The sequence below is a fragment of the Lissotriton vulgaris genome, chromosome 4_1 (genome assembly GCF_964263255.1).
Source record: "Lissotriton vulgaris chromosome 4_1, aLisVul1.2, whole genome shotgun sequence".
NCBI classification, from domain to species: domain Eukaryota; kingdom Metazoa; phylum Chordata; class Amphibia; order Caudata; family Salamandridae; genus Lissotriton; species Lissotriton vulgaris.
The window spans coordinates 163,473,247-163,483,638 of record NC_141691.1 but is presented as its reverse complement, the minus strand read 5'-3'; positions in this window follow the sequence as shown (position 1 = coordinate 163,483,638).

Sequence of the window (10,392 nt, the reverse complement as noted above, 5' to 3'; positions counted from 1 at the left end):
TCAACCGCACCTCAAGAAGGCTGGAGGTATTCCTGTGGCCCTTTCCACTCATAAAAGATATGGGGCCTCATTTATGAGGCCTTGCGTCAGTTTTGCGCTTCCGATGCGTCACTTTTTGTGACGCATCGGCGGCGTAAAACATGCCTCCTGTTGCGCACTATTTACAAAGTGACGCATCTAAGCAGATGCGCCACTTTGTAAACCCCTGCGCCACATTATACCTGCGCCAGGTATAATATATGCAAGGGGGCTTATTGACACAAGAAAGGGTCATGGAAGTGAGGCGGTGAAATCTACGAGATGCGCCACTTCTAGGACTAAAATGCGTCAAAATTTAACGCCTGCCTCACAGCAGGCGTAAGACTGACGCAGACCCTTTCACATGGGACTTGCTCCATGTGAAAGGACACATTGCTGGAGTTGCGTCACTTTTGTGACACACTCCAGCAATGCGTCACTTTTGCGCCATACAGATACGTCAAAAATACTGACGTATCTGTAACTCCTTGCGCAATGATGCGTCATACTGTAAATATGACGCATCATTGGTGTCGCATTGAGGGCGCAAAGAAAAGTGATGCATTGCTGTTTTCACGCAGCGATGCGTCACTTTTCATAAATGAGGCCCATGTAATCCAGCCTTTTGCTAAAGCAAACCTCAGCCCACTTCGAGGGTGGGAAAAGTTTGGAGAGGATTTTGTGAACATCCAGAAGCTCTGGAGTTTGTGGGCGTTCACAAATTCTCAAGACAAACTATGTCTTTATCCTGTAATCCCCACCACTTATATGCCGGTTACTGCCATAGAACTGAATGCAGTTGTTGAGTACAAATAGTCAGCAGTCAATGCTGGGATCCACCGGGCATTTCCATGGTGGGTTGGAGTCCTTGCAGGCCAGTTTTGACAGGCGGCTCCTGGTACATGTCCTTTCCCCTCCACCCAAAGTAGTCTTAGGCTAAACTCAAGAGGGCATGTGAAGCCAGCTTTTTTACCATATGTTACCCCTTTAATATCAGATGAAAGGACACCACACAGGTTATATATAAAATATATATGTATTTATTTCTAACACAACATTTCTGAAGTCTTTATGAGGTCAGAGGAACAAGCACATAACAAGATACTTAATTATCATACAATAAGTTGCACAATATACAGTAGCACCCTAGGGGCACGTCAAACCATATACTAATATAGTGGTATAAGAACCACGTCACGAACAAAGGATAGGCCTAGGGCCTAGGGAATCACTGGGGCTGTACTACCAAAGGATAGGAAGTAGGAGGCCCACGGGATGCGTGTGCAGTGTCTTTACACACATACAAGTTACCATAGAGTTAGAATGGGAACAAAGGAATTGGCAACTAGTTCTTTTAGGTCACTTCTGGATGTACTAGGAGAAAGCTATTTGAAACTGGGACACTAGGATAGTTAATACCCACAGGAGCACCGGAGTACTCGCGTTACCTCACCCACAGGAAGCGGGTGCATATGTGTCAAAGTGTGTTGGGTTTCGTCGCTGAATCCTATGGAGCCTTGGAGAAAGATGCTGCAGGCGACCAGGAGAGAAGTGTCCGGTTGGATCCAAGGGCGGATCGAGGATGAAGAGTACCTGAAAGCAGAGGGGACAGAGTCTGGGTCACTAGCCAGTGACCAGGAAGGAACCAGGAAGGAACCAGTCGATGTTGCGAAGCAATCTGGTGATGTTGTGAAGCTTGTCTCTGCAGCCACGTGGACCAGGAGGTTTCGATGACGACCAGGAGCTGGGCGCCAGACCTGGGGCTGGAGTGGCCCAGCAACTGTTTGAACCGGGCTTTGCATGGGACAACTAGCGTCCCAATACACTATGGCCTGTCTGGGGTGGTGCTAGCACCTCCCAAGACAGGAAACCTATTGTCCAGGCCTCCCTCGCTGGAAGGGCTCCCAGCAGCAGGAGGTCAGACTTGTGTCTGTGGCAGCAGCATCCATTTTGTGATGCTGAGGCTCTGGTTAACTTTAACCGGGTTTAGTGGGAACAACATGTCTTCTCCCTCTAGAAGGGTGGAATGGTACCCCCGTCGCCAGAACTGGCGAGGGGGTAGTATTCCAAAGCGTATGACACCTTACACAACATATTTTGATAAGGCCAAACCAAAGTTAGCATTCAACAGCGAGGATGATAATGCACTTAAGAGTATATGGTATAGCTATATCATAGAACAGCTATAAGGACATGGTTCCGAAAGCTGCAGACAGGCTCAGCTCATGCTAGAGCCTCATCTCACATAAAACCAAGCACTCTGCCTCCAGGATTGTTGAGGCCTGCCATAGGAGTGACTTATAGGTATATATGTGTCTATATATAAGGTTAGATATAGGTATACTATATCTAAAGCAAAGGGTGATTACACCACCTTGCCCCAGCTGAGTTGATTTACCTTGTATGCCTACTTGATTCACCTGGAGCCTGCTGCTTACGAGCAGTGCCCCCTTTCACTCCGTGCTAACGCCCTCTGGCCGCCGCCATTCACGGGGTGCAACGAGGCCACGCCCCCTCGCTGGCCACGCCCCCCCACCGAGTTCATAAGCGCTGAATACGAGCGCTGGTGTCTCACAGATCCCTACTCCTGAGGCGAAAAGCCGGGAGCCGCATTTTCCTGTTACAAGCTGTTTTAAACATTTTTAACCATTTGAGTGTATTGATTTACCTTGTATGCCTACTTGATTCACCTGGAGCCTGCTGCTTACGAGCAGTGCCCCCTTTCACTCCGTGCTAACGCCCTCTGGCCGCCGCCATTCACGGCGTGCAACGAGGCCACGCCCCCTCGCTGGCCACGCCCCCCCGCCGAGTTCATAAGCGCTGAATACGAGCGCTGGTGTCTCACAGATCCCTACTCCTGAGGCGAAAAGCCGGGAGCCGCATTTTCCTGTTACAAGCTGTTTTAAACATTTTTAACCATTTGAGTGTATTGATTTACCTTGTATGCCTACTTGATTCACCTGGAGCCTGCTGCTTACGAGCAGTGCCCCCTTTCACTCCGTGCTAACGCCCTCTGGCCGCCGCCATTCACGGCGTGCAACGAGGCCACGCCCCCTCGCTGGCCACGCCCCCCCCGCCGAGTTCATAAGCGCTGAATACGAGCGCTGGTGTCTCACAGATCCCTACTCCTGAGGCGAAAAGCCGGGAGCCGCATTTTCCTGTTACAAGCTGTTTTAAACATTTTTAACCATTTGAGTGTATTGATTTACCTTGTATGCCTACTTGATTCACCTGGAGCCTGCTGCTTACGAGCAGTGCCCCCTTTCACTCCGTGCTAACGCCCTCTGGCCGCCGCCATTCACGGCGTGCAACGAGGCCACGCCCCCTCGCTGGCCACGCCCCCCCGCCGAGTTCATAAGCGCTGAATACGAGCGCTGGTGTCTCACAGATCCCTACTCCTGAGGCGAAAAGCCGGGAGCCGCATTTTCCTGTTACAAGCTGTTTTAAACATTTTTAACCATTTGAGTGTATTGATTTACCTTGTATGCCTACTTGATTCACCTGGAGCCTGCTGCTTACGAGCAGTGCCCCCTTTCACTCCATGCTAACGCCCTCTGGCCGCCGCCATTCACGGCGTGCAACGAGGCCACGCCCCCTCGCTGGCCACGCCCCCCCGCCGAGTTCATAAGCGCTGAATACGAGCGCTGGTGTCTCACAGATCCCTACTCCTGAGGCGAAAAGCCGGGAGCCGCATTTTCCTGTTACAAGCTGTTTTAAACATTTTTAACCATTTGAGTGTATTGATTTACCTTGTATGCCTACTTGATTCACCTGGAGCCTGCTGCTTACGAGCAGTGCCCTCTTTCACTCCGTGCTAACGCCCTCTGGCCGCCGCCATTCACGGCGTGCAACGAGGCCACGCCCCCTCGCTGGCCACGCCCCCCTGCCTCCCCACACTATAAACATGTGCCACTGGAGGAAGCGCAGCGGACGAGCGCAGCGGGAGCGCCGTTTGCGCGCCGAAGGCGCGCCTAAGGCAAGCCCGTCTGCGCCCGTCCGCGACAAGACCGCGACAGGCGCAGGAAACTCTGCCCTTATTCCCTCCCACATAACCTACCAACCTAGCGACCTCCATCACCTACAGGTCACTAAACGGTGTCCATGTATATTCGACCCAGCTGCCCTTTCAGGACCAGTCAGTTGCATACACTGCCACTGGTCCACTGAACTCCACTCAGCTGTCCCATCGGCCCATATCCCACAAGCCCCTCAACCCTCCTTCATAGGCGGTCTGATCAACGCACGTTCCATGTGCAAGCACAACCAAGATATACACGACCTTATCTTGGAGTCCGACCTCGATTGCCTCATGATAACTGAGACATGGCTGACAGCAGATAGTAACCCGGATATTGCTGTTGCCCTTCCCCCGGGCTATTCTCTCTTCAGGGAAGATAGAGCCAAGGGCCGAGGCGGCGGTGTTGCAATCATCCTTAAAAACACTCTCCCGTGCCACACCTTTAGTCTAGAGCCTCTAAAAAAGATGGAAGGACTAGGTTTCTCCATCAAACTGAACGAACACACTTCGTTCTCAGGTGGACTCATATACCGCCCACCCGGCAACGCATCTGAGTTCCTCGACTCTCTGTACGATTCCTTAGGACAACTCTCTCTCAGATACCCATTCTTCACCGTCCTTGGTGATTTTAACCTCCATCTAGAATCGAAAACTGATGTTCAAACCATCAAATTCGTACAAACCCTCGATATGTTCGATTTTAAGCAACTCGTTACCTCACCCACACACTCTCTAGGTCACACCCTCGACGGAGTCTGCACTAATTCTCCCTCCTTGATCACACTACCCCCCTCGCCTCAGATCTGGTCTGATCACTCCCTGATCCCATTTCACATCCTGAGCGAAAATCTTCCCAATCGTGACAAAGCTGCTTCTCGCTCCGACATTCACATCAATTGGAAAAAGGTTCAGGATAACATCACCCTTAATCCTTTAATGCATACTCAAGCTCCCATCCTCTCCGGCGATGTCGATACTGACGCCGATCGTTTCCATAACTGGATCACTCAAGAAATTAAATCCAGAATCCCGCCCCCACGCCCCCGGACCTCCCGGGGAAAAACCAAAACCAACGCCCCCTGGTTTACACCAGAACTTGCAAATGCACATCTGCTATGTAAAAAGGCAGAAAGAAAATGGCGAAAGACATACGAGGCTACAAATCGTACTTCCTATATCGCCACAAGGAAAAACTACCTCTCGGAAATAAAATTGGCAAAAAAAAACTACTACGTCAACGCCATAAAAAACGCAGGCCAAAAACAAAAGGTGCTGTTCGAAATAGTCAAATCATTCACGCAGCCAAAGGCACTCTTGCCTGAAATCCCCCCCTCCCAGATATTTTGTGACCAAATCTCTGACTATTTTGAGGACAAAATCGCCTCAATCCAAATCAACTTCCCCCCCCCGTCACTCCTTCTGTACCCCCCCCATTGGTCCCTCAAGGCTGCACACTAAGTTGCTTCTCCTCTGTCACTCCAGAACAGTCGAAAAAAGCCATCCTAGCCTGCAAATCCGGTGCCCCATCTGATCCTTGTCCCCCCAAGATACTCCACCAGTTAATCGACGAGGTTAACCCGATAATTAACAACTTAATCAACTCCTCGCTTAGCTCTGGCTTAGTACCCAGCCGTTGGAAAAAAGGAATCGTCAAACCCCTGATGAAGAAGGCAAATAAACCCCCGACGGACCTAACCAACCTACGCCCAATTTCCCTACTCCCTGCCTTGGGTAAAATTACAGAACTGCTGGTCCATACTGAGTTGAAACGATACCTAGATGACAACAACCTCCTCCATCCCCAACAATCCGGTTTCCGCCCCAAGCATTCGACAGAAACCGCCCTCATCGAACTATCTGACACTATAAAATCCCTCCAAGATCAGAGAAAAAATTCCATCCTTATCCTTCTCGACTTAACGGCGGCGTTTGATACCATCTCCCATACCATCCTCATCAGTAGACTCAGAGACATTGGCATCTCTGACTCCGCCCTATCCTGGATTAAGTCATTTCTCTCCGATCGTTCGCAAACCGTTTCTCTGGGCCCATTCCACTCCAAAGTCAAACTCGTCTCCTCAGGTGTCCCGCAAGGATCCATCCTGAGCCCCCTCCTTTTTAACATTTACCTCATCCCTCTCCTCAATCTTATAGAGTCATTCGGCATACCTGTCACCTCGTATGCAGATGACACACAACTCATTGTACCACTGGACAAACTTTCCACCAAAGCTGAACTCAATCTGAAACACTGTCTGACCGAAGTATTTCGATGGATGGAAAATAACTACTTGAAATGCAATTCAAGTAAAACGGAGATCCTCCCGATCGGCACAAATATCTCCTTCTGTCCAGCACTTTGGTGGCCGGATAATTCTGTTGCCCCCCCCGAGACAGTGTCGTCTGCCAGGAATCTCGGCGTAATCTTTGATTCCGACCTCTCCTTTGATCAGCATGCCAGAACCGTCGCAGGCAAATGCTTCGGAACAATCAGATCTCTGAGAAAATTCTTCGACTTTCTCCCTATCGATGCCAGAAAAACAGTGACAGTAGCACTCATAATCTCGCGTCTGGACTACTGCAACGGTTTGCTCGCAGGCGCCAAAAAGAGCACCATCCTAAAACTACAGAGCGTACTTCACACTGCTGCCCGTCTTGTCCTGGGCCTACCACGCAGATCCTCTATCTCTGCAGCACTTCGTTCACTTCACTGGCTCCCCCTTCACAAGAGGATTCTCTTCAAAATCCTGATTATAGCTTTTCGTGCCTACAACAAAACAGGTCCTAAATACCTCACCAAACGCTTTCCCCATTACGTGCCCTGCCGTTATCTTCGTTCAACCCACGACAACCTCATCCTTCCGTCCAAATACAATCTGAAAACGAAGGGTGGGAAGACCCTCAGTTTCCTTGCAACTAAAGCTTGGAACAAACTGCCTAAAACTCTCAGACAACAAACCCAGGAAAAACCCTTTAGAAAGCTTCTAAAGACATGGATCTTTAATCTCTCTGACGCCTCCGCTAAAGCTTCCATCTAACTCTTCCTGGAATGGTTAATTTGGGATCCCCAGCGCCAAGATACTCCCTCCGGAGCGAACGTCACGCTCTAGAAATACCCCACAAATATCAAATATCAAATATCAAATATCAGCCAGTTGTGTCAATTTGGATGGCCAGCCAGGGGTGGCATAATACATGCTGCAGCCCCAGGTGGGCCTTGGATGCACCTATGCCCTGGGTACCTAAAGTACACTATACAGGGGCTCATAAGGTGACCCAATATCCAATTGGAGGTGTACCTGAAGTACATGGAGTCCATTTTACAGTGAGAGCAGATAGCCTTGAGCCCTGATTAGCAGGGTCCCAGGCCAACTAAGTCAAAAACCAGCTAAACACTAGGCAAAAAATCTGGGGTAACCATAGTCAGGTATCCACTTTCCTACAAACATCATTATAACTATCCTACATTACCTGCCTGTAATGGATAAAGATCATACATGTTTAAAATGCATTGCTATGATTGTACATTGTTTACACATATGGTTACTGTGTGTGCTGATTACTGTCTCGAGCAAAATTCGAGCTTAAAACCTACTACTACCACCTGGAGTAAACCTTGGCTAATCAACCTACCAACCCTTCTAGAGTGAAATGTACAAAATTAGTAACTTGGTTATCCATTTGTAGCGCAATAGCAGCTGCGGCCACGGGATACCAAAGGCCCACAACTCTGCCCATCACTGATACTGCCCAGTAAACACTGAACTCCCCAGGACATAGAGAAAAGAAGTCGCATATGTTTACACAGCCTCTGGTTTGGCATCAGTCCTACAGTTGGGATCACCTTTCGAAGAGCTCCAGCATAACGCCCAGGTGTCAGAACGGATTCAGACTGCAATGGCTTGGTGGTGGCGCCTATAAACATGGTGGTGTGTGACTGGACTCTCCTGCTCTGACATTTCTTACCATGAACAAGTCTCATTGTTCTGTTATTGGGCGAAAGATCTGAGAACTCACCAAGAACTCAGCAAGAATCTCATCCGACGTTGAATTAGCAGGATGGAATAGGTCACGCATCCACTTTAAGAATATATGTTTGATATCATGGTCACAACCTCAAATCCCAGTAAGTTCACTCAGATTTTCATCCTTCCAAGGTCGGTAAAACTTAGTACCCCTGAGTCTGTGACAATAAACATCGGTTTTCTGTCAATAGGCTCAAAAGGATCCTCAGAAGTGAATATGCGGTTTTTAAATATGTCTATTATGTTATGAAAGAAACTTTCAGCCATGTTGATGGGTCTTCACTGGTTTACTCTTTGCCTCTGTGTTTGTGCATTGAGAATAAAGCACACAGACGGCCAACCATCCGCATGGATGGATACTGATAAGGTGGAGCACACCTTACTACAACCACTGTTTGGGTATGTGTCTGTGTCTCTTCTAAAGCCGCATGTAGCCTCATGGTATTGAGCATGTCCACAAGATGCTGCATCATAAGCATTGTAGAGCAGAATTATAGTCATATCTCCTGTATGCCCCTGGTCCACTACTAGACAGTCCGTGTGTTAGTCATGCTCTCATAGCCTCTTGGATAGATACGTTGTCTTGGGATCAGGTGTAGGCGGCCCTGCTATTCCTGAGTCTATGTGCATGTGGAGGTGAATAAACGAAATGCAAAGTAACTTGCAGCCCCAACAGAACCATACTAAATCGTCCCACCCAGTGCTACCCTCCAGTACTCACCCTTTCATGCGAACCAAAAACATTATTTCAGGTACCAGGCATCACTGCTATTTCTATTTTCCTCGACGAGTCATCTTCTTGCCCTGCTAAAAATTCTGCTGAGATATTTTCAATTTTTAGGTCTCGCCTGAGTCGAGGTTGAACGCGTTGCTCTGCAAGGCTTTTTGTAAGGGCCTCTAACTCGTACCACACTCATGCGTGTGCTTTTTTTTGCTCACAGCCTATTGGCCTCTGGGTGCGTCTTTCTAAGAAAGACAGCACGCTATTGTCCAAAGGCAGGTGCATGTCCGGCCTTCTCTCTCCCCTGGCCTAGGGAGCTTGGGAGTGAGCAGCAGCGCGGCCTGGTGCCAGCTGCATCCCTCGCATTCCTGGCATTCCTGGCAGAGGGCACTGTGCTTGATATTGTACTTATCCGTGCGCCTACCCCGTCCCCTCTGATTCAGTGAGTCTGCGATGCTGTCATCATCTCTTTCACCGGTAAGTTCTCTTCCATTCTCGTAGCTCTCTGGTACCTGCAGCCTGTGCACATTTTATTGGACGTTCGCAAATTTAACATTTTAAAAAAGTGTCAGTGAGTAGACATAATCCACCTCCGCCGCCAGACGCCCCTTGAGTGCGATGTGTGGGAAGTCTGTAGCCCTCCACGCCCCTCTCTAGTCCCACCCATCACGCACATCTGTCTCACACTGGAAGTGACAGGCGACACAATACATGTTAAGAACCAGCGCACACTTAAGTGAGTGACAGGAGGGCGTGCCGCACACTCTTCAGCACACACTCCGCGTGGGCCTGTTTTTCACTGCTCCACCCGGTGGCGAATATACACCCCAAGCAAGGCCCTGGGTGTCTCCAAAAACAGGGTTTCTAGGTTGCCTGCCACTCTGCCACCAGAGGTGGCATGGTAAACACAAGCCCAAATCCTTGACACACACTTATAAGACCGCTCTTTCCCAGGGCAGCTGCTGACCACTGTGCCCTGATGGATCTCCGACAAGTCCCTTGTCTAAAGGGGCGCCCATTCATTCAGGCCCAGGTAACTCCTGCCAGCCCCTCATTGGCCAGTCCTCGAAGATGCCCCGCCCACTCTAGCCAACACGCTGGCTTCTTTCACAAGGTGATTAGGTGCAATAATCCACATATCAGCTTGCTTCCTTAGAGGGCTAACTGTCTACCTTTAACCTAATCGCCACTCGTGTTTTTGTAATGAAGTGTTAACTTAAGCCTTTCAGTCTTTTCAAACTTAATCCACACAATTCACCTTCAAAGAGGCTGATTAGTTTACATGGTGCGTGGGCCTTACTGTATTCAAAGTCATCAGCTAAATCCACATCTCTCACTGTCCAGTGAGGGACCCAGGCCAAAAAGTGCACTTTTGCACACTAATACTAAAATATCTCTAGTGAATTATGTTTACAAGCACACACCAAACATGTGCACTAGCACCAACACAATTCCAGCCACGCCTGTGCACTGCCTAGATACGTTCTAACAAGAGTGCCACTTTCAACACCACCACAAGCAATGTTTAAAGAGCAGTGTTGCCCTTGTGCATAGGACACTCCACAAATGTAATTGACTCTGGGTGCTTGCTAAATGGATTATTAGCCTAC